Genomic DNA, 27133 nt, shown 5'->3' on the forward strand with positions numbered 1-27133 from the left:
GTAGTGACTGACCATCACAAGAACTGAGCTGGGGGTAATGTTACACTCCTGTAGCTCATGTTAACAACACAGCCTGTGGTAGTGACCATCAGAAGTACTGAGCTGGGGGTAATGTTACACTCCTACAGCTCATGTTAACAACACAGCCTGTGGTAGTGACCATCAGAAGAACTGAGCTGGGGGTAATGTTACACTCCTGTAGCTCATGTTAATAACAAAGCCTGTCGTATTGACCATCACAAGAACTGAACTGGTGTTAATGTTACGCTCCTACAGCTCATGTTAACAACACAGCCTGTGGTAGTGACCATCACAAGAACTGAGCTGGGGTTAATGTTATACTCCTGTAGCTGATGTTAACAACACAGCCTGTGGTAGTGACTGACCATCACAAGAACTGAGCTGGGGGTAATGTTACACTCCTGTAGCTCATGTTATAAACACAGCCTGTGGTAGTGACCATCACAAGAACTGAGCTGGGGGTAATGATACACTCCTACACCTCATGTTAACAACACAGCCTGTGGTAGTGACCATCAGAAGAACTGAGCTGGGGGTAATGTTACACTCCTACACCTCATGTTAACACAGCCTGTGGTAGTGACCATCAGAAGAACTGAGCTGGGGTAATGTTACACTCCTACAGCTCATGTTAACAACACAGCCTGTGGTAGTGAATGACTATCAGAAGAACTGAGCTGGGGGTAATGTTACGCTCCTACAGCTCATGTTAACAACACAACCTGTGGTAGTGACTGACTATCAGAAGAACTGAGCTGGGGGTAATGTTACACTCCTACAGCTCATGTTAACAACACAGCCTGTGGTAGTGACCAGCAGAAGAACTGAGCTGGGGGTAATGTTACCCTCCTACAGCCCATGTTAAAAACACAGCCTGTGGTAGTGACCATCAGAAGAACTGAGCTGGGGTTAATGTTACGCTCCTACAGCTCATGTTAACAACACAGCCTGTGGTAGTGACCATCAGAAGAACTGAGCTGGGGTTAATGTTACGCTCCTACAGCTCATGTTAACAACACAGCCTGTGGTAGTGACCATCAGAAGAACTGAGCTGGGGTTAATGTTATACTCCTGTAGCTCATGTTAACAACACAGCCTGTGGTAGTGACCATCAGAAAAACTGAGCTGGGGGTAATGTTACACTCCTGTAGCTCATATTAATAACACAGCCTGTGGTAATGGCCATCAGAATAACTGAGCTGGGGGTAATGTTACGCTCCTACAGCTCATGTTAACAACACAGCCTGTGGTAGTGACCATCACAAGAACTGAGCTGGGGGTGATGTTACACTCCTACAGCTTATGTTAACAACACAGCCTGTGGTAGTGACCATCAGAAGAACTGAGCTGGAGTTAATGTTATACTGCTGTAGCTCATGTTAACAACACAGCCTGTGGTAGTGACCATCAGAAGAACTGAGCTGGGGTAATGTTACACTCCTACACCTCATGTTAACAACACAGCCTGTGGTAGTGACCATCACAATAACTGAGCTGGGGGTAATGTTACACTCCTACAGCTCATGTTAACAACACAGCCTGTGGTAGTGACCATCTGAAAAACTGAGCTGGGGGTAACGTTACACTCCTGTAGCTCATGTTAACAACACACCCTGTCGTATTGACCATCACAAGAACTGAGCCGCTGTTAATGTTATGCTCCTACAGCTCATGTTAACAACACAGCCTGTGGTAGTGACCATCAGAAGAACTGAGCTGGGGTTAATGTCATAGTCCTGTAGCTGATGTTAACAACACAGCCTGTGGTAGTGACTGACCATCACAAGAACTGAGCTGGGGGTAATGTTACACTCCTGTAGCTCATGTTAACAACACAGCCTGTGGTAGTGACCATCAGAAGAACTGAGCTGGGGGTAATGTTACACTCCTACAGCTCATGTTAACAACACAGCCTGTGGTAGTGACCATCAGAAGAACTGAGCTGGGGGTAATGTTACACTCCTGTAGCTCATGTTAATAACAAAGCCTGTCGTATTGACCATCACAAGAACTGAACTGGTGTTAATGTTACGCTCCTACAGCTCATGTTAACAACACAGCCTGTGGTAGTGACCATCAGAAGAACTGAGCTGGGGTTAATGTTATACTCCTGTAGCTCATATTAACAACAAAGCCTGTGGTAATGGCCATCAGAATAACTGAGCTGGGGGTAATGTTACGCTCCTACAGCTCATGTTAACAACACAGCCTGTGGTAGTGACTGACTATCAGAAGAACTGAGCTGGGGGTAATGTTACACTCCTACAGCTCATGTTAACAACACAGCCTGTGGTAGTGACCAGCAGAAGAACTGAGCTGGGGGTAATGTTACCCTCCTACAGCCCATGTTAAAAACACAGCCTGTGGTAGTGACCATCAGAAGAACTGAGATGGGGTTAATGTTACACTCCTACAGCTCATGTTAACAACACAGCCTGTGGTAGTGACCATCAGAAGAACTGAGCTGGGGTTAATGTTATACTGCTGTAGCTCATGTTAACAACACAGCCTGTGGTAGTGACCATCAGAAGAACTGAGCTGGGGTAATGTTACACTCCTACACCTCATGTTAACAACACAGCCTGTGGTAGTGACCATCAGAAGAACTGAGCTGGGGAAATGTTACACTCTTACACCTCATGTTAACAACACAGCCTGTGGTATTGACCATCACAAGAACTGAGCTGGGGGTAATGTTACGCTCCTGTAGCTCATGATAACAACACAGCCTGTGGTAGTGACCATCTGAAGAACTGAGCTGGGGGTAACGTTACACTCCTGTAGCTCATGTTAACAACACAGCCTGTCGTATTGACCATCACAAGAACTGAGCCGGGGTTAATGTTATGCTCCTACAGCTCATGTTAACAACACAGCCTGTGGTAGTGACCATCAGGCGAACTGAGCTGGGGTTAATGTTATAGTCCTGTAGCTGATGTTAACAACACAGCATGTGGTAGTGACTGACCATCACAAGAACTGAGCTGGGGGTAATGTTAGACTCCTGTAGCTCATGTTAACAACACAGCCTGTGGTAGTGACCATCACAAGAACTGAGCTGGGGGTAATGTTACACTCCTACACCTCATGTTAACATCACAGCCTGTGGTAGTGACCATCAGAAGAACTGAGCTGGGGTTAATGTTACGCTCCTACAGCTCATGTTAACAACACAGCCTGTGGTAGTGACCATCAGAAGAACTGAGCTGGGGTTAATGTTACACTCCTGTAGCTGATGTTAACAACACAGCCTGTGGTAGTGACTGACCATCACAAGAACTGAGCTGGGGGTAATGTTACACTCCTGTAGCTCATGTTAACAACACAGCCTGTGGTAGTGACCATCACAAGAACTGAGCTGGGGTTAATGTTACGCTCCTACAGCTCATGTTAACAACACAGCCTGTGGTAGTGACCATCAGAAGAACTGAGCTGGGGTTAATGTTATACTCCTGTAGCTCATGTTAACAACACAGCCTGTGGTAGTGACTGACCATCAGAAGAACTGAGCTGAGGGTAATGTTACGCTCCTGTAGCTCATGATAACAACACAGCCTGTGGTATTGACCATCAGAAGAACTGAGCTGGGGTAATGTTACACTCCTACACCTCATGTTAACAACACAGCCTGTGGTAGTGACCATCACAAGTACTGAGCTGGGGTTAATGTTACGCTCCTGCAGCTCATGTTAACAACACAGCCTGTGGTAGTGACCATCAGAAGAACTGAGCTGGGGTTAATGTTATACTCCTGTAGCTCATATTAACAACACAGCCTGTGGTAATGGCCATCAGAATAACTGAGCTGGGGGTAATGTTGCGCTCCTACAGCTCATGTTAACAACACAGCCTGTGGTATTGACCATCACAAGAACTGAGCTGGGGGTAATGTTACACTCCTACAGCTTATGTTAACAACACAGCCTGTGGTAGTGACCATCACAAGAACTAAGCTGGGGGTAATGTTACACTCCTGTAGCTCATGTTAACAACACAGCCTGTCGTATTGACCATCACAAGAACTGAGCTGGGGTTAATGTTACGCTCCTACACCTCATGTTAACAACACAGCCTGTGGTAGTGACCATCAGAATAACTGAGCTGGGGGTAATGTTACGCTCCTACAGCTCATGTTAACAACACAGCCTGTGGTAGTGACCATCACAAGAACTGAGCTGGGGGTAATGTTACACTCCTACAGCTTATGTTAACAACACAGCCTGTGGTAGTGACCATCACAAGAACTAAGCTGGGGGTAATGTTACACTCCTGTAGCTCATGTTAACAACACAGCCTGTCGTATTGACCATCACAAGAACTGAGCTGGGGTTAATGTTACGCTCCTACAGCTCATGTTAACAACACAGCCTGTGGTAGTGACCATCAGAAGAACTGAGCTGGGGTTAATGTTATACTCCTGTAGCTCATGTTAACAACACAGCCTGTGGTAGTGACTGACCATCAGAAGAACTGAGCTGGGGGTAATATGACACTCCTACACCTCATGTTAACAACACAGCCTTTGGTAGTGACCATCAGAAGAACTGAGCTGGGGTAATGTTACACTCCTACACCTCATGTTAACAACACAGCCTGTGGTAGTGACCATCACAATAACTGAGCTGGGGGTAATGTTACACTCCTACAGCTCATGTTAACAACACAGCCTGTGGTAGTGACCATCTGAAAAACTGAGCTGGGGGTAACGTTACACTCCTGTAGCTCATGTTAACAACACACCCTGTCGTATTGACCATCACAAGAACTGAGCCGCTGTTAATGTTATGCTCCTACAGCTCATGTTAACAACACAGCCTGTGGTAGTGACCATCAGAAGAACTGAGCTGGGGTTAATGTCATAGTCCTGTAGCTGATGTTAACAACACAGCCTGTGGTAGTGACTGACCATCACAAGAACTGAGCTGGGGGTAATGTTACACTCCTGTAGCTCATGTTAACAACACAGCCTGTGGTAGTGACCATCAGAAGTACTGAGCTGGGGGTAATGTTACACTCCTACAGCTCATGTTAACAACACAGCCTGTGGTAGTGACCATCAGAAGAACTGAGCTGGGGGTAATGTTACACTCCTGTAGCTCATGTTAATAACAAAGCCTGTCGTATTGACCATCACAAGAACTGAACTGGTGTTAATGTTACGCTCCTACAGCTCATGTTAACAACACAGCCTGTGGTAGTGACCATCACAAGAACTGAGCTGGGGTTAATGTTATACTCCTGTAGCTGATGTTAACAACACAGCCTGTGGTAGTGACTGACCATCACAAGAACTGAGCTGGGGGTAATGTTACACTCCTGTAGCTCATGTTATAAACACAGCCTGTGGTAGTGACCATCACAAGAACTGAGCTGGGGGTAATGATACACTCCTACACCTCATGTTAACAACACAGCCTGTGGTAGTGACCATCAGAAGAACTGAGCTGGGGGTAATGTTACACTCCTACACCTCATGTTAACACAGCCTGTGGTAGTGACCATCAGAAGAACTGAGCTGGGGTAATGTTACACTCCTACAGCTCATGTTAACAACACAGCCTGTGGTAGTGAATGACTATCAGAAGAACTGAGCTGGGGGTAATGTTACGCTCCTACAGCTCATGTTAACAACACAACCTGTGGTAGTGACTGACTATCAGAAGAACTGAGCTGGGGGTAATGTTACACTCCTACAGCTCATGTTAACAACACAGCCTGTGGTAGTGACCAGCAGAAGAACTGAGCTGGGGGTAATGTTACCCTCCTACAGCCCATGTTAAAAACACAGCCTGTGGTAGTGACCATCAGAAGAACTGAGCTGGGGTTAATGTTACGCTCCTACAGCTCATGTTAACAACACAGCCTGTGGTAGTGACCATCAGAAGAACTGAGCTGGGGTTAATGTTACGCTCCTACAGCTCATGTTAACAACACAGCCTGTGGTAGTGACCATCAGAAGAACTGAGCTGGGGTTAATGTTATACTCCTGTAGCTCATATTAATAACACAGCCTGTGGTAATGGCCATCAGAATAACTGAGCTGGGGGTAATGTTACGCTCCTACAGCTCATGTTAACAACACAGCCTGTGGTAGTGACCATCACAAGAACTGAGCTGGGGGTGATGTTACACTCCTACAGCTTATGTTAACAACACAGCCTGTGGTAGTGACCATCAGAAGAACTGAGCTGGAGTTAATGTTATACTGCTGTAGCTCATGTTAACAACACAGCCTGTGGTAGTGACCATCAGAAGAACTGAGCTGGGGTAATGTTACACTCCTACACCTCATGTTAACAACACAGCCTGTGGTAGTGACCATCACAATAACTGAGCTGGGGGTAATGTTACACTCCTACAGCTCATGTTAACAACACAGCCTGTGGTAGTGACCATCTGAAAAACTGAGCTGGGGGTAACGTTACACTCCTGTAGCTCATGTTAACAACACACCCTGTCGTATTGACCATCACAAGAACTGAGCCGCTGTTAATGTTATGCTCCTACAGCTCATGTTAACAACACAGCCTGTGGTAGTGACCATCAGAAGAACTGAGCTGGGGTTAATGTCATAGTCCTGTAGCTGATGTTAACAACACAGCCTGTGGTAGTGACTGACCATCACAAGAACTGAGCTGGGGGTAATGTTACACTCCTGTAGCTCATGTTAACAACACAGCCTGTGGTAGTGACCATCAGAAGAACTGAGCTGGGGGTAATGTTACACTCCTACAGCTCATGTTAACAACACAGCCTGTGGTAGTGACCATCAGAAGAACTGAGCTGGGGGTAATGTTACACTCCTGTAGCTCATGTTAATAACAAAGCCTGTCGTATTGACCATCACAAGAACTGAACTGGTGTTAATGTTACGCTCCTACAGCTCATGTTAACAACACAGCCTGTGGTAGTGACCATCAGAAGAACTGAGCTGGGGTTAATGTCATAGTCCTGTAGCTGATGTTAACAACACAGCCTGTGGTAGTGACTGACCATCACAAGAACTGAGCTGGGGGTAATGTTACACTCCTGTAGCTCATGTTAACAACACAGCCTGTGGTAGTGACCATCAGAAGTACTGAGCTGGGGGTAATGTTACACTCCTACAGCTCATGTTAACAACACAGCCTGTGGTAGTGACCATCAGAAGAACTGAGCTGGGGGTAATGTTACACTCCTGTAGCTCATGTTAATAACAAAGCCTGTCGTATTGACCATCACAAGAACTGAACTGGTGTTGATGTTACGCTCCTACAGCTCATGTTAACAACACAGCCTGTGGTAGTGACCATCAGAAGAACTGAGCTGGGGTTAATGTTATACTCCTGTAGCTGATGTTAACAACACAGCCTGTGGTAGTGACTGACCATCACAAGAACTGAGCTGGGGGTAATGTTACACTCCTACACCTCATGTTAACAACACAGCCTTTGGTAGTGACCATCAGAAGAACTGAGCTGGGGTAATGTTACACTCCTACACCTCATGTTAACAACACAGCCTGTGGTAGTGACCATAACAATAACTGAGCTGGGGGTAATGTTACACTCCTACAGCTCATGTTAACAACACAGCCTGTGGTAGTGACCATCTGAAAAACTGAGCTGGGGGTAACGTTACACTCCTGTAGCTCATGTTAACAACACACCCTGTCGTATTGACCATCACAAGAACTGAGCCGCTGTTAATGTTATGCTCCTACAGCTCATGTTAACAACACAGCCTGTGGTAGTGACCATCAGAAGAACTGAGCTGGGGTTAATGTCATAGTCCTGTAGCTGATGTTAACAACACAGCCTGTGGTAGTGACTGACCATCACAAGAACTGAGCTGGGGGTAATGTTACACTCCTGTAGCTCATGTTAACAACACAGCCTGTGGTAGTGACCATCAGAAGTACTGAGCTGGGGGTAATGTTACACTCCTACAGCTCATGTTAACAACACAGCCTGTGGTAGTGACCATCAGAAGAACTGAGCTGGGGGTAATGTTACACTCCTGTAGCTCATGTTAATAACAAAGCCTGTCGTATTGACCATCACAAGAACTGAACTGGTGTTAATGTTACGCTCCTACAGCTCATGTTAACAACACAGCCTGTGGTAGTGACCATCAGAAGAACTGAGCTGGGGTTAATGTTATACTCCTGTAGCTGATGTTAACAACACAGCCTGTGGTAGTGACTGACCATCACAAGAACTGAGCTGGGGGTAATGTTACACTCCTGTAGCTCATGTTATAAACACAGCCTGTGGTAGTGACCATCACAAGAACTGAGCTGGGGGTAATGATACACTCCTACACCTCATGTTAACAACACAGCCTGTGGTAGTGACCATCAGAAGAACTGAGCTGGGGGTAATGTTACACTCCTACACCTCATGTTAACACAGCCTGTGGTAGTGACCATCAGAAGAACTGAGCTGGGGTAATGTTACACTCCTACAGCTCATGTTAACAACACAGCCTGTGGTAGTGAATGACTATCAGAAGAACTGAGCTGGGGGTAATGTTACGCTCCTACAGCTCATGTTAACAACACAACCTGTGGTAGTGACTGACTATCAGAAGAACTGAGCTGGGGGTAATGTTACACTCCTACAGCTCATGTTAACAACACAGCCTGTGGTAGTGACCAGCAGAAGAACTGAGCTGGGGGTAATGTTACCCTCCTACAGCCCATGTTAAAAACACAGCCTGTGGTAGTGACCATCAGAAGAACTGAGCTGGGGTTAATGTTACGCTCCTACAGCTCATGTTAACAACACAGCCTGTGGTAGTGACCATCAGAAGAACTGAGCTGGGGTTAATGTTACGCTCCTACAGCTCATGTTAACAACACAGCCTGTGGTAGTGACCATCAGAAGAACTGAGCTGGGGTTAATGTTATACTCCTGTAGCTCATGTTAACAACACAGCCTGTGGTAGTGACCATCAGAAAAACTGAGCTGGGGGTAATGTTACACTCCTGTAGCTCATATTAATAACACAGCCTGTGGTAATGGCCATCAGAATAACTGAGCTGGGGGTAATGTTACGCTCCTACAGCTCATGTTAACAACACAGCCTGTGGTAGTGACCATCACAAGAACTGAGCTGGGGGTGATGTTACACTCCTACAGCTTATGTTAACAACACAGCCTGTGGTAGTGACCATCAGAAGAACTGAGCTGGAGTTAATGTTATACTGCTGTAGCTCATGTTAACAACACAGCCTGTGGTAGTGACCATCAGAAGAACTGAGCTCGGGTAATGTTACACTCCTACACCTCATGTTAACAACACAGCCTGTGGTAGTGACCATCACAATAACTGAGCTGGGGGTAATGTTACACTCCTACAGCTCATGTTAACAACACAGCCTGTGGTAGTGACCATCTGAAAAACTGAGCTGGGGGTAACGTTACACTCCTGTAGCTCATGTTAACAACACACCCTGTCGTATTGACCATCACAAGAACTGAGCCGCTGTTAATGTTATGCTCCTACAGCTCATGTTAACAACACAGCCTGTGGTAGTGACCATCAGAAGAACTGAGCTGGGGTTAATGTCATAGTCCTGTAGCTGATGTTAACAACACAGCCTGTGGTAGTGACTGACCATCACAAGAACTGAGCTGGGGGTAATGTTACACTCCTGTAGCTCATGTTAACAACACAGCCTGTGGTAGTGACCATCAGAAGAACTGAGCTGGGGGTAATGTTACACTCCTACAGCTCATGTTAACAACACAGCCTGTGGTAGTGACCATCAGAAGAACTGAGCTGGGGGTAATGTTACACTCCTGTAGCTCATGTTAATAACAAAGCCTGTCGTATTGACCATCACAAGAACTGAACTGGTGTTAATGTTACGCTCCTACAGCTCATGTTAACAACACAGCCTGTGGTAGTGACCATCAGAAGAACTGAGCTGGGGTTAATGTTATACTCCTGTAGCTGATGTTAACAACACAGCCTGTGGTAGTGACTGACCATCACAAGAACTTTAGCTGGGGGTAATGTTACACTCCTGTAGCTCATGTTATAAACACAGCCTGTGGTAGTGACCATCACAAGAACTGAGCTGGGGGTAATGATACACTCCTACACCTCATGTTAACAACACAGCCTGTGGTAGTGACCATCAGAAGAACTGAGCTGGGGGTAATGTTACACTCCTACACCTCATGTTAACACAGCCTGTGGTAGTGACCATCAGAAGACCTGAGCTGGGGTAATGTTACACTCCTACAGCTCATGTTAACAACACAGCCTGTGGTAGTGAATGACTATCAGAAGAACTGAGCTGGGGGTAATGTTACGCTCCTACAGCTGATGTTAACAACACAACCTGTGGTAGTGACTGACTATCAGAAGAACTGAGCTGGGGGTAATGTTACACTCCTACAGCTCATGTTAACAACACAGCCTGTGGTAGTGACAAGCAGAAGAACTGAGCTGGGGGTAATGTTACCCTCCTACAGCCCATGTTAAAAACACAGCCTGTGGTAGTGACCATCAGAAGAACTGAGCTGGGGTTAATGTTACGCTCCTACAGCTCATGTTAACAACACAGCCTGTGGTAGTGACCATCAGAAGAACTGAGCTGGGGTAATGTTACACTCCTACACCTCATGTTAACAACACAGCCTGTGGTAGTGACCATCAGAAGAACTGAGCTGGGGGTAATGTTACACTCCTGTAGCTCATGTTAACAACACAGTCTGTGGTAGTGACCATCAGAAGAACTGAGCTGGGGGTAATGTTACACTCCTACACCTCATGTTAACAACACAGCCTGTGGTAGTGACCATCAGAAGAACTGAGCTGGGGAAATGTTACACTCTTACACCTCATGTTAACAACACAGCCTGTGGTAGTGACCATCACAAGAACTGAGCTGGGGGTAATGTTACGCTCCTGTAGCTCATGATAACAACACAGCCTGTGGTAGTGACCATCTGAAGAACTGAGCTGGGGGTAACGTTACACTCCTGTAGCTCATGTTAACAACACAGCCTGTCGTATTGACCATTACAAGAACTGAGCCGGGGTTAATGTTATTCTCCTACAGCTCATGTTAACAACACAGCCTGTGGTAGTGACCATCAGAAGAACTGAGCTGGGGTTAATGTTATAGTCCTGTAGCTGATGTTAACAACACAGCATGTGGTAGTGACTGACCATCACAAGAACTGAGCTGGGGGTAATGTTACACTCCTGTAGCTCATGTTAACAACACAGCCTGTGGTAGTGACCATCACAAGAACTGAGCTGGGGTTAATGTTACGCTCCTACAGCTCATGTTAACAACACAGCCTGTGGTAGTGACCATCAGAAGAACTGAGCTGGGGTTAATGTTATACTCCTGTAGCTCATGTTAACAACACAGCCTGTGGTAGTGACCATCAGAAGAACTGAGCTGGGGGTAATGTTACACTCCTGTAGCTCATATTAACAACACAGCCTGTGGTAATGGCCATCAGAATAACTGAGCTGGGGGTAATGTTACGCTCCTACAGCTCATGTTAACAACACAGCCTGTGGTAGTGACCATCACAAGAACTGAGCTGGGGGTGATGTTACACTCCTACAGCTTATGTTAACAACACAGCCTGTGGTAGTGACCATCAGAAGAACTGAGCTGGAGTTAATGTTATACTGCTGTAGCTCATGTTAACAACACAGCCTGTGGTAGTGACCATCAGAAGAACTGAGCTGGGGTAATGTTACACTCCTACACCTCATGTTAACAACACAGCCTGTGGTAGTGACCATCAGAAGAACTGAGCTGGGGGTAATGTTACACTCCTGTAGCTCATGTTAACAACACAGTCTGTGGTAGTGACCATCAGAAGAACTGAGCTGGGGTTAATGTTACGCTCCTACAGCTCATGTTAACAACACAGCCTGTGGTAGTGACCATCAAAAGAACTGAGCTGGGGTTAATGTTATAGTCCTGTAGCTGATGTTAACAACACAGCCTGTGGTAGTGACTGACCATCACAAGAACTGAGCTGGGGGTAATGATAGTCAGTCACTACCACAGGCTGTGTTGTTAACATCAGCTACAGGAGTGTAACATTACCCCCAGCTCAGTTCTTCTGATGGTCACTACCACAGGCTGTGTTGTTAACATGAGGTGTAGGAGCGTAACATTAACCCCAGCTCAGTTCTTGTGATGGTCAATACGACAGGCTGTGTTGTTAACATGAGCTACAGGAGTGTAACGTTACCCCCAGCTCAGTTCTTCAGATGGTCACTACCACAGGCTGTGTTGTTATCATGAGCTACAGGAGCGTAACATTACCCCCAGCTCAGTTCTTCTGATGGTCAGTCACTACCACAGGCTGTGTTGTTAACATCAGCTACAGGAGTATAACATTAACCCCAGCTCAGTTCTTCTGATGGTCACTACCACAGGCTGTGTTGTTAACATGAGCTGTAGGAGCGTAACATTACCCCCAGCTCAGTTATTCTGATGGCCATTAACACAGGCTGTGTTGTTAATATGAGCTACAGGAGCGTAACATTACCCCCAGCTCAGTTCTTCTGATGGTCAGTCACTACCACAGGCTGTGTTGTTAACATGAGCTACAGGAGTGTAACATTACCCCCAGCTCATTTCTTCTGATGGTCAGTACCACAGGCTGTGTTGTTAACATGAGCTGTAGGAGCGTAACATTACCCCCAGCTCAGTTCTTCTGATAGTCAGTCACTAATACAGGCTGTGTTGTTAACATGAGCTGTAGGAGTGTAACATTACCCCAGCTCAGTTCTTCTGATGGTCACTACCACAGGCTGTGTTAACATGAGGTGTAGGAGTGTAACATTACCCCCAGCTCAGTTCTTCTGATGATCACTACCACAGGCTGTGTTGTTAACATGAGGTGTAGGAGTTTAACATTACCCCCATCTCAGTTCTTGTGATGGTCACTACCACAGGCTGTGTTGTTAACCTGAGCTACAGGAGTGTAACATTACCCCCAGCTCAGTTCTTGTGATGGTCAGTCACTACCACAGGCTGTGTTGTTAACATGAGCTACAGGAGTATAACATTAACCCCAGCTCAGTTCTTCTGATGGTCACTACCACAGGCTGTGTTGTTAACATGAGCTACAGGAGTGTAACATTAACCCCAGCTCAGTTCTTGTGATGGTCAATACGACAGGCTGTGTTGTTAACATGAGCTACAGGAGTGTAACATTACCCCCAGCTTAGTTCTTGTGATGGTCACTACCACAGGCTGTGTTGTTAACATGAGCTGTAGGAGTGTAACATTACCCCCAGCTCAGTTCTTGTGATGGTCACTACCACAGAATGTGTTGTTAACATGAGCTGTAGGAGTGTAACATTACCCCCAGCTCAGTTCTTGTGATGGTCACTACCACAGGCTGTGTTGTTAACATGAGCTGTAGGAGCGTAACATTACCCCCAGCTCAGTTATTCTGATGGCCATTAACACAGGCTGTGTTGTTAATATGAGCTACAGGAGCGTAACATTACCCCCAGCTCAGTTCTTCTGATGGTCAGTCACTACCACAGGCTGTGTTGTTAACATGAGCTACAGGAGTGTAACATTACCCCCAGCTCAGTTCTTCTGATGGTCACTACCACAGGCTCTGTTGTTAACATGAGGTGTAGGAGCGTAACATTAACCCCAGCTCAGTTCTTGTGATGGTCAATACGACAGGCTGTGTTGTTAACATGAGCTACAGGAGTGTAACATTACCCCCAGCTTAGTTCTTGTGATGGTCACTACCACAGGCTGTGTTGTTAACATAAGCTGCAGGAGTGTAACATTACCCCCAGCTCAGTTCTTCTGATGGTCACTACCACAGGCTGTGTTGATAACATGAGCTGTAGGAGCGTAACATTACCCCCAGCTCAGTTATTCTGATGGCCATTACCACAGGCTGTGTTGTTAATATGAGCTACAGGAGTATAACATTAACCCCAGCTCAGTTCTTCTGATGGTCACTACCACAGGCTGTGTTGTTAACATGAGCTGCAGGAGCGTAACATTAACCCCAGCTCAGTTCTTGTGATGGTCACTACCACAGGCTGTGTTGTTAACATGAGCTGTAGGAGTGTAACATTACCCCAGCTCAGTTCTTCTGATGGTCAATACCACAGGCTGTGTTGTTATCATGAGATACAGGAGCGTAACATTACCCCCAGCTCAGTTCTTCTGATGGTCAGTCACTACCACAGGCTGTGTTGTTAACATGAGCTACAGTAGTATAACATTAACCCCAGCTCAGTTCTTCTGATGGTCACTACCACAGGCTGTGTTGTTAACATGAGCTGTAGGAGCGTAACATTAACCCCAGCTCAGTTCTTGTGATGGTCAATACGATAGGCTGTGTTGTTAACATGAGCTACAGGAGTGTAACATTACCCCCAGCTTAGTTCTTGTGATGGTCACTACCACAGGCTGTGTTGTTAACATGAGCTGTAGGAGTGTAACATTACCCCCAGCTCAGTTCTTGTGATGGTCACTACCACAGGCTGTGTTGTTAACATGAGCTGTAGGAGCGTAACATTATCCCAAGCTCAGTTCTTCTGATGGTCACTACCACAGGCTGTGTTGTTAACATGAGGTGTAGGAGTGTAACATTACCCCCAGCTCAGTTCTTCTGATGGTCACTACCACAGACTGTGTTGTTAACATGAGCTACAGGAGTGTAACATTACCCCCAGCTCAGTTCTTCTGATGGTCACTACCACAGGCTGTGTTGTTAACATGAGGTGTAGGAGTGTAACATTACCCCAGCTCAGTTCTTCTGATGGTCACTACCACAGGCTGTGTTGTTAACATGAGCTACAGCAGTATAACATTAACTCCAGCTCACTTCTTCTGATGGTCACTACCACAGGCTGTGTTGTTAACATCAGCTGTAGGAGCGTAACATTAACCCCAGCCCAGTTCTAGTGATGGTCAGTCACTACCACAGGCTGTGTTGTTAACATCAGCTACAGGAGTATAACATTAACCCCAGCTCAGTTCTTCTGATGGTCACTACCACAGGCTGTGTTGTTAACATGAGCTGTAGGAGCGTAACATTAACCCCAGCTCAGTTCTTGTGATGGTCAATACGACAGGCTTTGTTATTAACATGAGCTACAGGAGTGTAACATTACCCCCAGCTCTGTTCTTCTGATGGTCACTACCACAGGCTGTGTTGTTAACATGAGCTGTAGGAGTGTAACATTACCCCCAGCTCAGTTCTTCTGATGGTCACTACCACAGGCTGTGTTGTTAACATGAGGTGTAGGAGTGTAACATTACCCCCAGCTCAGTTCTTGTGATGGTCACTACCACAGGCTGTGTTGTTAACATGAGCTACAGGAGTGTAACATTACCCCCAGCTCAGTTCTTGTGATGGTCAGTCACTACCACAGGCTGTGTTGTTAACATCAGCTACAGGACTATAACATTAACCCCAGCTCAGTTCTTCTGATGGTCACTACCACAGGCTGTGTTGTTAACATGAGCTGTAGGAGCATAACATTAACAGCGGCTCAGTTCTTGTGATGGTCAATACGACAGGCTGTGTTGTTAACATGAGCTACAGGAGTGTAACGTTACCCCCAGCTCAGTTTTTCAGATGGTCACTACCACAGGCTGTGTTGTTAACATGAGCTGTAGGAGTGTAACATTACCCCCAGCTCAGTTATTCTGATGGTCACTACCACAGGCTGTGTTGTTAACATAAGCTGTAGGAGTGTAACATTACCCCCAGCTCAGTTCTTGTGATGGTCACTACCACAGGCTGTGTTGTTAACATGAGCTGTAGGAGCGTAACATTACCCCCAGCTCAGTTCTTGTGATGGTCACTACCACAGGCTGTGTTGTTAACATGAGCTGTAGGAGCGTAACATTACCCCCAGCTCAGTTATTCTGATGGCCATTACCACAGGCTGTGTTGTTAATATGAGCTACAGGAGTGTAACATTACCCCCAGCTCAGTTCTTCTGATGGTCACTACCACAGGCTGTGTTGTTAACATGAGCTACAGGAGTATAACATTAACCCCAGCTTAGTTCTTCTGATGGTCACTACCACAGGCTGTGTTGTTAACATGAGCTGTAGGAGCGTAACATTAACCCCAGCTCAGTTCTTGTGATGGTCAATACGACAGGCTGTGTTGTTAACATGAGCTACAGGAGTGTAACATTACCCCCAGCTTAGTTCTTGTGATGGTCACTACCACAGGCTGTGTTGTTAACATAAGCTGTAGGAGTGTAACATTACCCCCAGCTCAGTTCTTGTGATGGTCACTACCACAGGCTGTGTTGTTAACATGAGCTGTAGGAGCGTAACATTACCCCCAGCTCAGTTATTCTGATGGTCACTACCACAGGCTGTGTTGTTAACATGAGGTGTAGGAGCGTAACATTAACCCCAGCTCAGTTCTTGTGATGGTCAATACGACAGGCTGTGTTGTTAACATGAGCTACAGGAGTGTAACATTACCCCCAGCTTAGTTCTTGTGATGGTCACTACCACAGGCTGTGTTGTTAACATAAGCTGTAGGAGTGTAACATTACCCCCAGCTCAGTTCTTGTGATGGTCACTACCACAGGCTGTGTTGTTAACATGAGCTGTAGGAGCGTAACATTATCCCCAGCTCAGTTATTCTGATGGCCATTACCACAGGCTGTGTTGTTAATATGAGCTACAGGAGTATAACATTAACCCCAGCTCAGTTCTTCTGATGGTCACTACCACAGGCTGTGTTGTTAACATGAGCTGCAGGAGCGTAACATTAACCCCAGCTCAGTTCTTGTGATGGTCACTACCACAGGCTGTGTTGTTAACATGAGGTGTAGGAGTGTAACATTACCCCAGCTCAGTTCTTCTGATGGTCAATACCACAGGCTGTGTTGTTATCATGAGCTACAGGAGCATAACATTACCCCCAGCTCAGTTCTTCTGATGGTCAGTCACTACCACAGGCTGTGTTGTTAACATGAGCTACAGGAGTATAACATTAACCCCAGCTCAGTTCTTCTGATGGTCACTACCACAGGCTGTGTTGTTAACATGAGCTGTAGGAGCGTAACATTAACCCCAGCTCAGTTCTTGTGATGGTCAATACGATAGGCTGTGTTGTTAACATGAGCTATAGGAGTGTAACATTACCCCCAGCTTAGTTCTTTGATGGTCACTACCACAGGCAGTGTTGTTAACATGAGCTGTAGGAGTGTAACATTACCCCCAGCTCAGTTCTTGTGATGGTCACTACCACAGGCTGTGTTGTTAACATGAGGTGTAGGAGTGTAACATTACCCCAGCTCAGTTCTTCTGATGGTCACTACCAAAGGCTGTGTTGTTAACATGAGGTGTAGGAGTGTAACATTACCCCAAGCTCAGTTCTTCTCATGGTCACTAACACAGACTGTGTTGTTAACATGAGCTACAGGAGTGTAACATTACCCCCAGCTCAGTTCTTCTGATGGTCACTACCACAGGCTGTGTTGTTAACATGAGGTGTAGGAGTGTAACATTACCCCAGCTCAGTTCTTCTGATGGTCACTACCACAGGCTGTGTTGTTAACATGAGCTACAGCAGTATAACATTAACTCCAGCTCAGTTCTTCTGATGGTCACTACCACAGGCTGTGTTGTTAACATGAGGTGTAGGAGTGTAACATTACCCCAGCTCAGTTCTTGTGATGGTCAATACCACAGGCTGTGTTGTTATCATGAGCTACAGGAGCATAACATTACCCCCAGCTCAGTTCTTCTGATGGTCAGTCACTACCACAGGCTGTGTTGTTAACATGAGCTACAGGAGTATAACATTAACCCCAGCTCAGTTCTTCTGATGGTCACTACCACAGGCTGTGTTGTTAAAATGAGCTGTAGGAGCGCAACATTAACCCCAGCTCAGTTCTTGTGATGGTCAATACGACAGGCTGTGTTGTTAACATGAGCTACAGGAGTGTAACATTACCCCCAGCTTAGTTCTTGTGATGGTCACTACCACAGGCTGTGTTGTTAACATAAGCTGTAGGAGTGTAACATTACCCCCAGCTCAGTTCTTGTGATGGTCACTACCACAGGCTGTGTTGTTAACATGAGCTGTAGGAGCGTAACATTACCCCCAGCTCAGTTATTCTGATGGTCACTACCACAGGCTGTGTTGTTAACATGAGGTGTAGGAGCGTAACATTAACCCCAGCTCAGTTCTTGTGATGGTCAATACGACAGGCTGTGTTGTTAACATGAGCTACAGGAGTGTAACATTACCCCCAGCTTAGTTCTTGTGATGGTCACTACCACAGGCTGTGTTGTTAACATAAGCTGTAGGAGTGTAACATTACCCCCAGCTCAGTTCTTGTGATGGTCAATACCACAGGCTGTGTTGTTAACATGAGCTGTAGGAGCGTAACATTACCCCCAGCTCAGTTATTCTGATGGCCGTTACCACAGGCTGTGTTGTTAATATGAGCTACAGGAGTACAACATTAACCCCAGCTCAGTTCTTCTGATGGTCACTACCACAGGCTGTGTTGTTAACATGAGCTGCAGGAGCGTAACATTAACCCCAGCTCAGTACTTGTGATGGTCACTACCACAGGCTGTGTTGTTAACATGAGGTGTAGGAGTGTAACATTACCCCAGCTCAGTTCTTCTGATGGTCAATACCACAGGCTGTGTTGTTATCATGAGCTACAGGAGCGTAACATTAACCCCAGCTCAGTTCTTCTGATGGTCAGTCACTACCACAGGCTGTGTTGTTAACATGAGCTACAGGAGTATAACATTAACCCCAGCTCAGTTCTTCTGATGGTCACTACCACAGGCTGTGTTGTTAACATGAGCTGTAGGAGCGTAACATTAACCCCAGCTCAGTTCTTGTGATGGTCAATACGATAGGCTGTGTTGTTAACATGAGCTACAGGAGTGTAACATTACCCCCAGCTTAGTTCTTGTGATGGTCACTACCACAGGCTGTGTTGTTAACATGAGCTGTAGGAGTGTAACATTACCCCCAGCTCAGTTCTTGTGATGGTCACTACCACAGGCTGTGTTTTTAACATGAGCTGTAGGAGGGTAACATTACCCCCAGCTCAGTTCTTCTGCTGGTCAATACCACAGGCTGTGTATTTATCATGAGCTACAGGAGCGTAACATTACCCCCAGCTCAGTTCTTCTGATGGTCAGTCACTACCACAGGCTGTGTTGTTAACATGAGCTACAGGAGTATAACATTAACCCCAGCTCAGTTCTTCTGATGGTCACTACCACAGGCTGTGTTGTTAACATGAGCTGTAGGAGCGTAACATTAACCCCAGCTCAGTTCTTGTGATGGTCAATACGATAGGCTGTGTTGTTAACATGAGCTACAGGAGTGTAACATTACCCCCAGCTTAGTTCTTCTGATAGTCATTCACTACCACAGGCTGTGTTGTTAACATGAGCTGTAGGAGTGTAACATTACCCCAGCTCAGTTCTTCTGATGGTCACTACCACAGGCTGTGTTAACATGAGGTGTAGGAGTGTAACATTACCCCCAGCTCAGTTCTTCTGATGGTCACTACCACAGGCTGTGTTGTTAACATGAGGTGTAGGAGTGTATCATTACCCCCAGCTCAGTTCTTGTGATGGTCACTACCACAGGCTGTGTTTATAACATGAGCTACAGGAGTGTAACATTACCCCCAGCTCAGTTCTTGTGATGGTCAGTCACTACCACAGGCTGTGTTGTTAACATCAGCTACAGGAGTATAACATTAACCCCAGCTCAGTTCTTCTGATGGTCACTACCACAGGCTGTGTTGTTAACATGAGCTGTAGGAGCGTAACATTAACACCAGCTCAGTTCTTGTGATGGTCAATACGACAGGCTTTGTTATTAACATGAGCTACAGGAGTGTAACATTACCCCCAGCTCAGTTCGTCTGATGGTCACTACCACAGGCTGTGTTGTTAACATGAGCTGTAGGAGTGTAACATTACCCCCAGCTCAGTTCTTCTGATGGTCACTACCACAGGCTGTGTTGTTAACATGAGGTGTAGGAGTGTAACATTACCCCCAGCTCAGTTCTTGTGATGGTCACTACCACAGGCTGTGTTGTTAACATGAGCTACAGGAGTGTAACATTACCCCCAGCTCAGTTCTTGTGATGGTCAGTCACTACCACAGGCTGTGTTGTTAACATCAGCTACAGGACTATAACATTAACCCCAGCTCAGTTCTTCTGATGGTCACTACCACAGGCTGTGTTGTTAACATGAGCTGTAGGAGCATAACATTAACAGCGGCTCAGTTCTTGTGATGGTCAATACGACAGGGTGTGTTGTTAACATGAGCTACAGGAGTGTAACGTTACCCCCAGCTCAGTTTTTCAGATGGTCACTACCACAGGCTGTGTTGTTAACATGAGCTGTAGGAGTGTAACATTACCCCCAGCTCAGTTATTGTGATGGTCACTACCACAGGCTGTGTTGTTAACATGAGGTGTAGGAGTGTAACATTACCCCAGCTCAGTTCTTCTGATGGTCACTACCAAAGGCTGTGTTGTTAACATGAGGTGTAGGAGTGTAACATTACCCCCAGCTCAGTTCTTCTGATGGTCAGTCACTACCACAGGCTGTGTTGTTAACATGAGCTACAGGAGTATAACATTAACCCCAGCTCAGTTCTTCTGATGGTCACTACCACAGGCTGTGTTGTTAAAATGAGCTGTAGGAGCGCAACATTAACCCCAGCTCAGTTCTTGTGATGGTCAATACGACAGGCTGTGTTGTTAACATGAGCTACAGGAGTGTAACATTACCCCCAGCTTAGTTCTTGTGATGGTCACTACCACAGGCTGTGTTGTTAACATAAGCTGTAGGAGTGTAACATTACCCCCAGCTCAGTTCTTGTGATGGTCACTACCACAGGCTGTGTTGTTAACATGAGCTGTAGGAGCGTAACATTACCCCCAGCTCAGTTATTCTGATGGTCACTACCACAGGCTGTGTTGTTAACATGAGGTGTAGGAGCGTAACATTAACCCCAGCTCAGTTCTTGTGATGGTCAATACGACAGGCTGTGTTGTTAACATGAGCTACAGGAGTGTAACATTACCCCCAGCTTAGTTCTTGTGATGGTCACTACCACAGGCTGTGTTGTTAACATAAGCTGTAGGAGTGTAACATTACCCCCAGCTCAGTTCTTGTGATGGTACATGAGCTGTAGGAGCGTAACATTACCCCCAGCTCAGTTATTCTGATGGCCGTTACCACAGGCTGTGTTGTTAATATGAGCTACAGGAGTACAACATTAACCCCAGCTCAGTTCTTCTGATGGTCACTACCACAGGCTGTGTTGTTAACATGAGCTGCAGGAGCGTAACATTAACCCCAGCTCAGTACTTGTGATGGTCACTACCACAGGCTGTGTTGTTAACATGAGGTGTAGGAGTGTAACATTACCCCAGCTCAGTTCTTCTGATGGTCAATACCACAGGCTGTGTTGTTATCATGAGCTACAGGAGCGTAACATTAACCCCAGCTCAGTTCTTCTGATGGTCAGTCACTACCACAGGCTGTGTTGTTAACTTGAGCTACAGGAGTATAACATTAACCCCAGCTCAGTTCTTCTGATGGTCACTACCACAGGCTGTGTTGTTAACATGAGCTGTAGGAGCGTAACATTAACCCCAGCTCAGTTCTTGTGATGGTCAATACGATAGGCTGTGTTGTTAACATGAGCTACAGGAGTGTAACATTACCCCCAGCTTAGTTCTTGTGATGGTCACTACCTCAGGCTGTGTTGTTAACATGAGCTGTAGGAGTGTAACATTACCCCCAGCTCAGTTCTTGTGATGGTCACTACCACAGGCTGTGTTGTTAACATGAGCTACAGGAGTGTAACATTACCCCCAGCTCAGTTCTTGTGATGGTCAGTCACTACCACAGGCTGTGTTGTTAACATCAGCTACAGGAGTATAACATTAACCCCAGCTCAGTTCTTCTGATGGTCACTACCACAGGCTGTGTTGTTAACATGAGCTGTAGGAGCGTAACATTAACCCCAGCTCAGTTCTTGTGATGGTCAATACGACAGGCTGTGTTATTAACATGAGCTACAGGAGTGTAACATTACCCCCAGCTCAGTTCTTCTGATGGTCACTACCACAGGCTGTGTTGTTAACATGAGCTGTAGGAGTGTAACATTACCCCCAGCTCAGTTCTTCTGATGGTCACTACCACAGGCTGTGATGTTAACATGAGGTGTAGGAGTGTAACATTACCCCCAGCTCAGTTCTTGTGATGGTCACTACCACAGGCTGTGTTGTTAACATGAGCTACAGGAGTGTAACATTACCCCCAGCTCAGTTCTTGTGATGGTCAGTCACTACCACATGCTGTGTTGTTAACATCAGCTACAGGACTATAACATTAACCTCAGCTCAGTTCGCCTGATGGTCACTACCACAGGCTGTGTTGTTAACATGAGCTGTAGGAGCATAACATTAACCCCGGCTCAGTTCTTGTTATGGTCAATACGACAGGCTGTGTTGTTAACATGAGCTACAGGAGTGTAACGTTACCCCCAGCTCAGTTCTTCAGATGGTCACTACCACAGGCTGTGTTGTTATCATGAGCTACAGGAGCGTAACATTACCCCCAGCTCAGTTCTTGTGATGGTCACTACCACAGGCTGTGTTGTTAACATGAGGTGTAAGAGTGTAACATTTCCCCAGCTCAGTTCTTCTGATGGTCACTACCACAGGCTGTGTTGTTAACATGAGGTGTAGGAGTGTAACATTACCCCCAGCTCAGTTCTTCTGATGGTCACTACCACAGACTGTGTTGTTAACAAGAGCTACAGGAGTGTAACATTACCCCCAGCTCAGTTCTTCTGATGGTCACTACCACAGGCTGTGTTGTTAACATGAGGTGTAGGAGTGTAACATTACCCCAGCTCAGTTCTTCTGATGGTCACTACCACAGGCTGTGTTGTTAACATGAGCTACAACAGTATAACATTAACCCCAGCTCAGTTATTCTGATGGTCACTACCACAGGCTGTGTTGTTAACATGAGCTGTAGGAGCGTAACATTAACCCCAGCTCAGTTCTTCTGATGGTCACTACCACAGGCTGTGTTTTTAACATGGGCTGTAGGAGGGTAACATTACCCCCAGCTCAGTTCTTCTGCTGGTCACTACCACAGGCTGTGTTGTTAACATGAGCTGTAGGAGTGTAACATTACCCCCAGCTCAGTTCTTCTGATAGTCAGTCACTACCACAGGCTGTGTTGTTAACATGAGCTGTAGGAGCGTAACATTACCCCCAGCTCAGTTCTTCTGATGGTCACTACCACAGGCTGTGTGAACATGAGGTGTAGGAGTGTAACATTACCCCCAGCTCAGTTATTCTGATGGTCACTACCAGAGGCTGTGTTGTTAACATGAGGTGTAGGAGTGTAACATTACCCCCAGCTCAGTTCTTGTGATGGTCACTACCACAGGCTGTGTTGTTAACATGAGCTGTAGGAGTGTAACATTACCCCCAGCTCAGTTCTTCTGATGGTCACTACCACAGGCTGTGTTGTTAACATGAGCTGAAGGAGTGTAACATTACCCCCAGCTCAGTTCTTCTGATGGTCAGTCACTACCACAGGCTGTGTTGTTAACATGAGCTACAGGAGTATAACATTAACCCCAGCTCAGTTCTTCTGATGGTCACTACCACAGGCTGTGTTGTTAACATGAGCTGTAGGAGCGTAACATTAACCCCAGCTCAGTTCTTGTGATGGTCAATACGACAGGCTGTGTTGTTAACATGAGCTACAGGAGTGTAACATTACCCCCAGCTTAGTTCTTGTGATGGTCACTACCACAGACTGTGTTGTTAACATAAGCTGTAGGAGTGTAACATTACCCCCAGCTCAGTTCTTGTGATGGTCACTACCACAGGCTGTGTTGTTAACATGAGCTGTAGGAGCGTAACATTACCCCCAGCTCAGTTATTCTGATGGTCACTACCACAGGCTGTGTTGTTAATATGAGCTACAGGAGTATAACATTAACCCCAGCTCAGTTCTTCTGATGGTCACTACTACAGGCTGTGTTGTTAACATGAGCCGCAGGAGCGTAACATTAACCCCAGCTCAGTTCTTGTGATGGTCACTACCACAGGCTGTGTTGTTAACATGAGGTGTAGGAGTGTAACATTACCCCAGCTCAGTTCTTCTGATGGTCAATACCACAGGCTGTGTTGTTATCATGAGTTACAGGAGCGTAACATTACCCCCAGCTCAGTTCTTCTGATGGTCAGTCACTACCACAGGCTGTGTTGTTAACATGAGCTACAGGAGTATAACATTAACCCCAGCTCAGTTCTTCTGATGGTCAGTACCACAGGCTGTGTTGTTAACATGAGCTGTAGGAGCGTAACATTAACCCCAGCTCAGTTCTTGTGATGGTCAATACGATAGGCTGTGTTGTTAACATGAGCTACAGGAGTGTAACATTACCCCCAGCTTAGTTCTTGTGATGGTCACTACCACAGGCTGTGTTGTTAACATGAGCTGTAGGAGTGTAACATTACCCCCAGCTCAGTTCTTGTGATGGTCACTACCACAGGCTGTGTTGTTAACATGAGGTGTAGGAGTGTACCATTACCCCAGCTCAGTTCTTCTGATGGTCACTACCAAAGGCTGTGTTGTTAACATGAGGTGTAGGAGTTTAACATTACCCCCAGCTCAGTTCTTCTGGTGGTCAGTCACTACCACAGGCTGTGTTGTTAACATGAGCTACAGGAGTATAACATTAACCCCAGCTCAGTTCTTCTGATGGTCACTACCACAGGCTGTGTTGTTAACATGAACTGTAGGAGTGTAACATTAACCCCAGCTCAGTTCTTGTGATGGTCAATACGACAGGCTGTGTTGTTAACATGAGCTACAGGAGTGTAACATTACCCCCAGCTCAGTTCTTGTGATGGTCACTACCACAGATTGTGTTGTTAACATGAGCTGTAGGAGTGTAACATTACCCCCAGCTCAGTTCTTGTGATGGTCACTACCACAGGCTGTGTTGTTAACATGAGCTGTAGGAGCGTAACATTATCCCAAGCTCAGTTCTTCTGATGGTCACTACCACAGGCTGTGTTGTTAACATGAGGTGTAGGAGTGTAACATTACCCCCAGCTCAGTTCTTCTGATGGTCACTACCACAGACTGTGTTGTTAACATGAGCTACAGGAGTGTAACATTACCCCCAGCTCAGTTCTTCTGATGGTCACTACCACAGGCTGTGTTGTTAACATGAGATGTAGGAGTGTAACATTACCCCAGCTCAGTTCTTCTGATGGTCACTACCACAGGCTGTGTTGTTAACATGAGCTACAGCAGTATAACATTAACCCCAGCTCAGTTCTTCTGATGGTCACTACCACAGGCTGTGTTGTTAACATGAGCTGTAGGAGCGTAACATTAACCCCAGCTCAGTTCTTCTGATGGTCACTACCACAGGCTGTGTTTTTAACATGAGCTGTAGGAGGGTAACATTACCCCCAGCTCAGTTCTTCTGCTGGTCACTACCACAGGCTGTGTTGTTAACATGAGCTGTAGGAGTGTAACATTACCCCCAGGTCAGTTCTTCTGATAGTCAGTCACTACCACAGGCTGTGTTGTTAACATGAGCTGTAGGAGCGTAACATTACCCCCAGTTCAGTTCTTCTGATAGTCAGTCACTACCACAGGCTGTGTTGTTAACATGAGCTGTAGGAGTGTAACATTACCCCCAGCTAGGTTCTTGTGATGGTCACTACCACAGGCTGTGTTGTTAACATGAGCTGTAGGAGCGTAACATTATCCCAAGCTCAGTTCTTCTGATGGTCACTACCACAGGCTGTGTTGTTAACATGAGGTGTAGGAGTGTAACATTACCCCCAGCTCAGTTCTTGTGATGGTCACTACCACAGGCTGTGTTGTTAACATGAGCTACAGGAGTGTAACATTACCCCCAGCTCAGTTCTTCTGATGGTCACTACCACAGGCTGTGTTGTTAACATGAGGTGTAGGAGCGTAACATTAACCCCAGCTCAGTTCTTGTGATGGTCAATACGACAGGCTGTGTTGTTAACATGAGCTACAGGAGTGTAACATTACCCCCAGCTTAGTTCTTGTGATGGTCACTACCACAGGCTGTGTTGTTAACATAAGCTGTAGGAGTGTAACATTACCCCCAGCTCAGTTCTTCTGATGGTCACTACCACAGGCTGTGTTGATAACATGAGCTGTAGGAGCGTAACATTACCCCCAGCTCAGTTATTCTGATGGCCATTACCACAGGCTGTGTTGTTAATATGAGCTACAGGAGTATAACATTAACCCCAGCTCAGTTCTTCTGATGGTCACTACCACAGGCTGTGTTGTTAACATGAGCTGCAGGAGCGTAACATTAACCCCAGCTCAGTTCTTGTGATGGTCACTACCACAGGCTGTGTTGTTAACATGAGCTGTAGGAGTGTAACATTACCCCAGCTCAGTTCTTCTGATGGTCAATACCACAGGCTGTGTTGTTATCATGAGCTACAGGAGCGTAACATTACCCCCAGCTCAGTTCTTCTGATGGTCAGTCACTACCACAGGCTGTGTTGTAAACATGAGCTACAGTAGTATAACATTAACCCCAGCTCAGTTCTTCTGATGGTCACTACCACAGGCGGTGTTGTTAACATGAGCTGTAGGAGCGTAACATTAACCCCAGCTCAGTTCTTGTGATGGTCAATACGATAGGCTGTGTTGTTAACATGAGCTACAGGAGTGTAACATTACCCCCAGCTTAGTTCTTGTGATGGTCACTACCACAGGCTGTGTTGTTAACATGAGCTGTAGGAGTGTAACATTACCCCCAGCTCAGTTCTTGTGATGGTCACTACCACAGGCTGTGTTGTTAACATGAGCTGTAGGAGCGTAACATTATCCCAAGCTCAGTTCTTCTGATGGTCAGTCACTACCACAGGCTGTGTTGTTAACATGAGCTACAGGAGTATAACATTAACCCCAGCTCAGTTCTTCTGATGGTCACTACCACAGGCTGTGTTGTTAACATGAGCTGTAGGAGTGTAACATTAACCCCAGCTCAGTTCTTGTGATGGTCAATACGACAGG

This window comes from Lampris incognitus, chromosome 2 (assembly GCF_029633865.1).
Source record: "Lampris incognitus isolate fLamInc1 chromosome 2, fLamInc1.hap2, whole genome shotgun sequence".
NCBI lineage: Eukaryota > Metazoa > Chordata > Actinopteri > Lampriformes > Lampridae > Lampris > Lampris incognitus.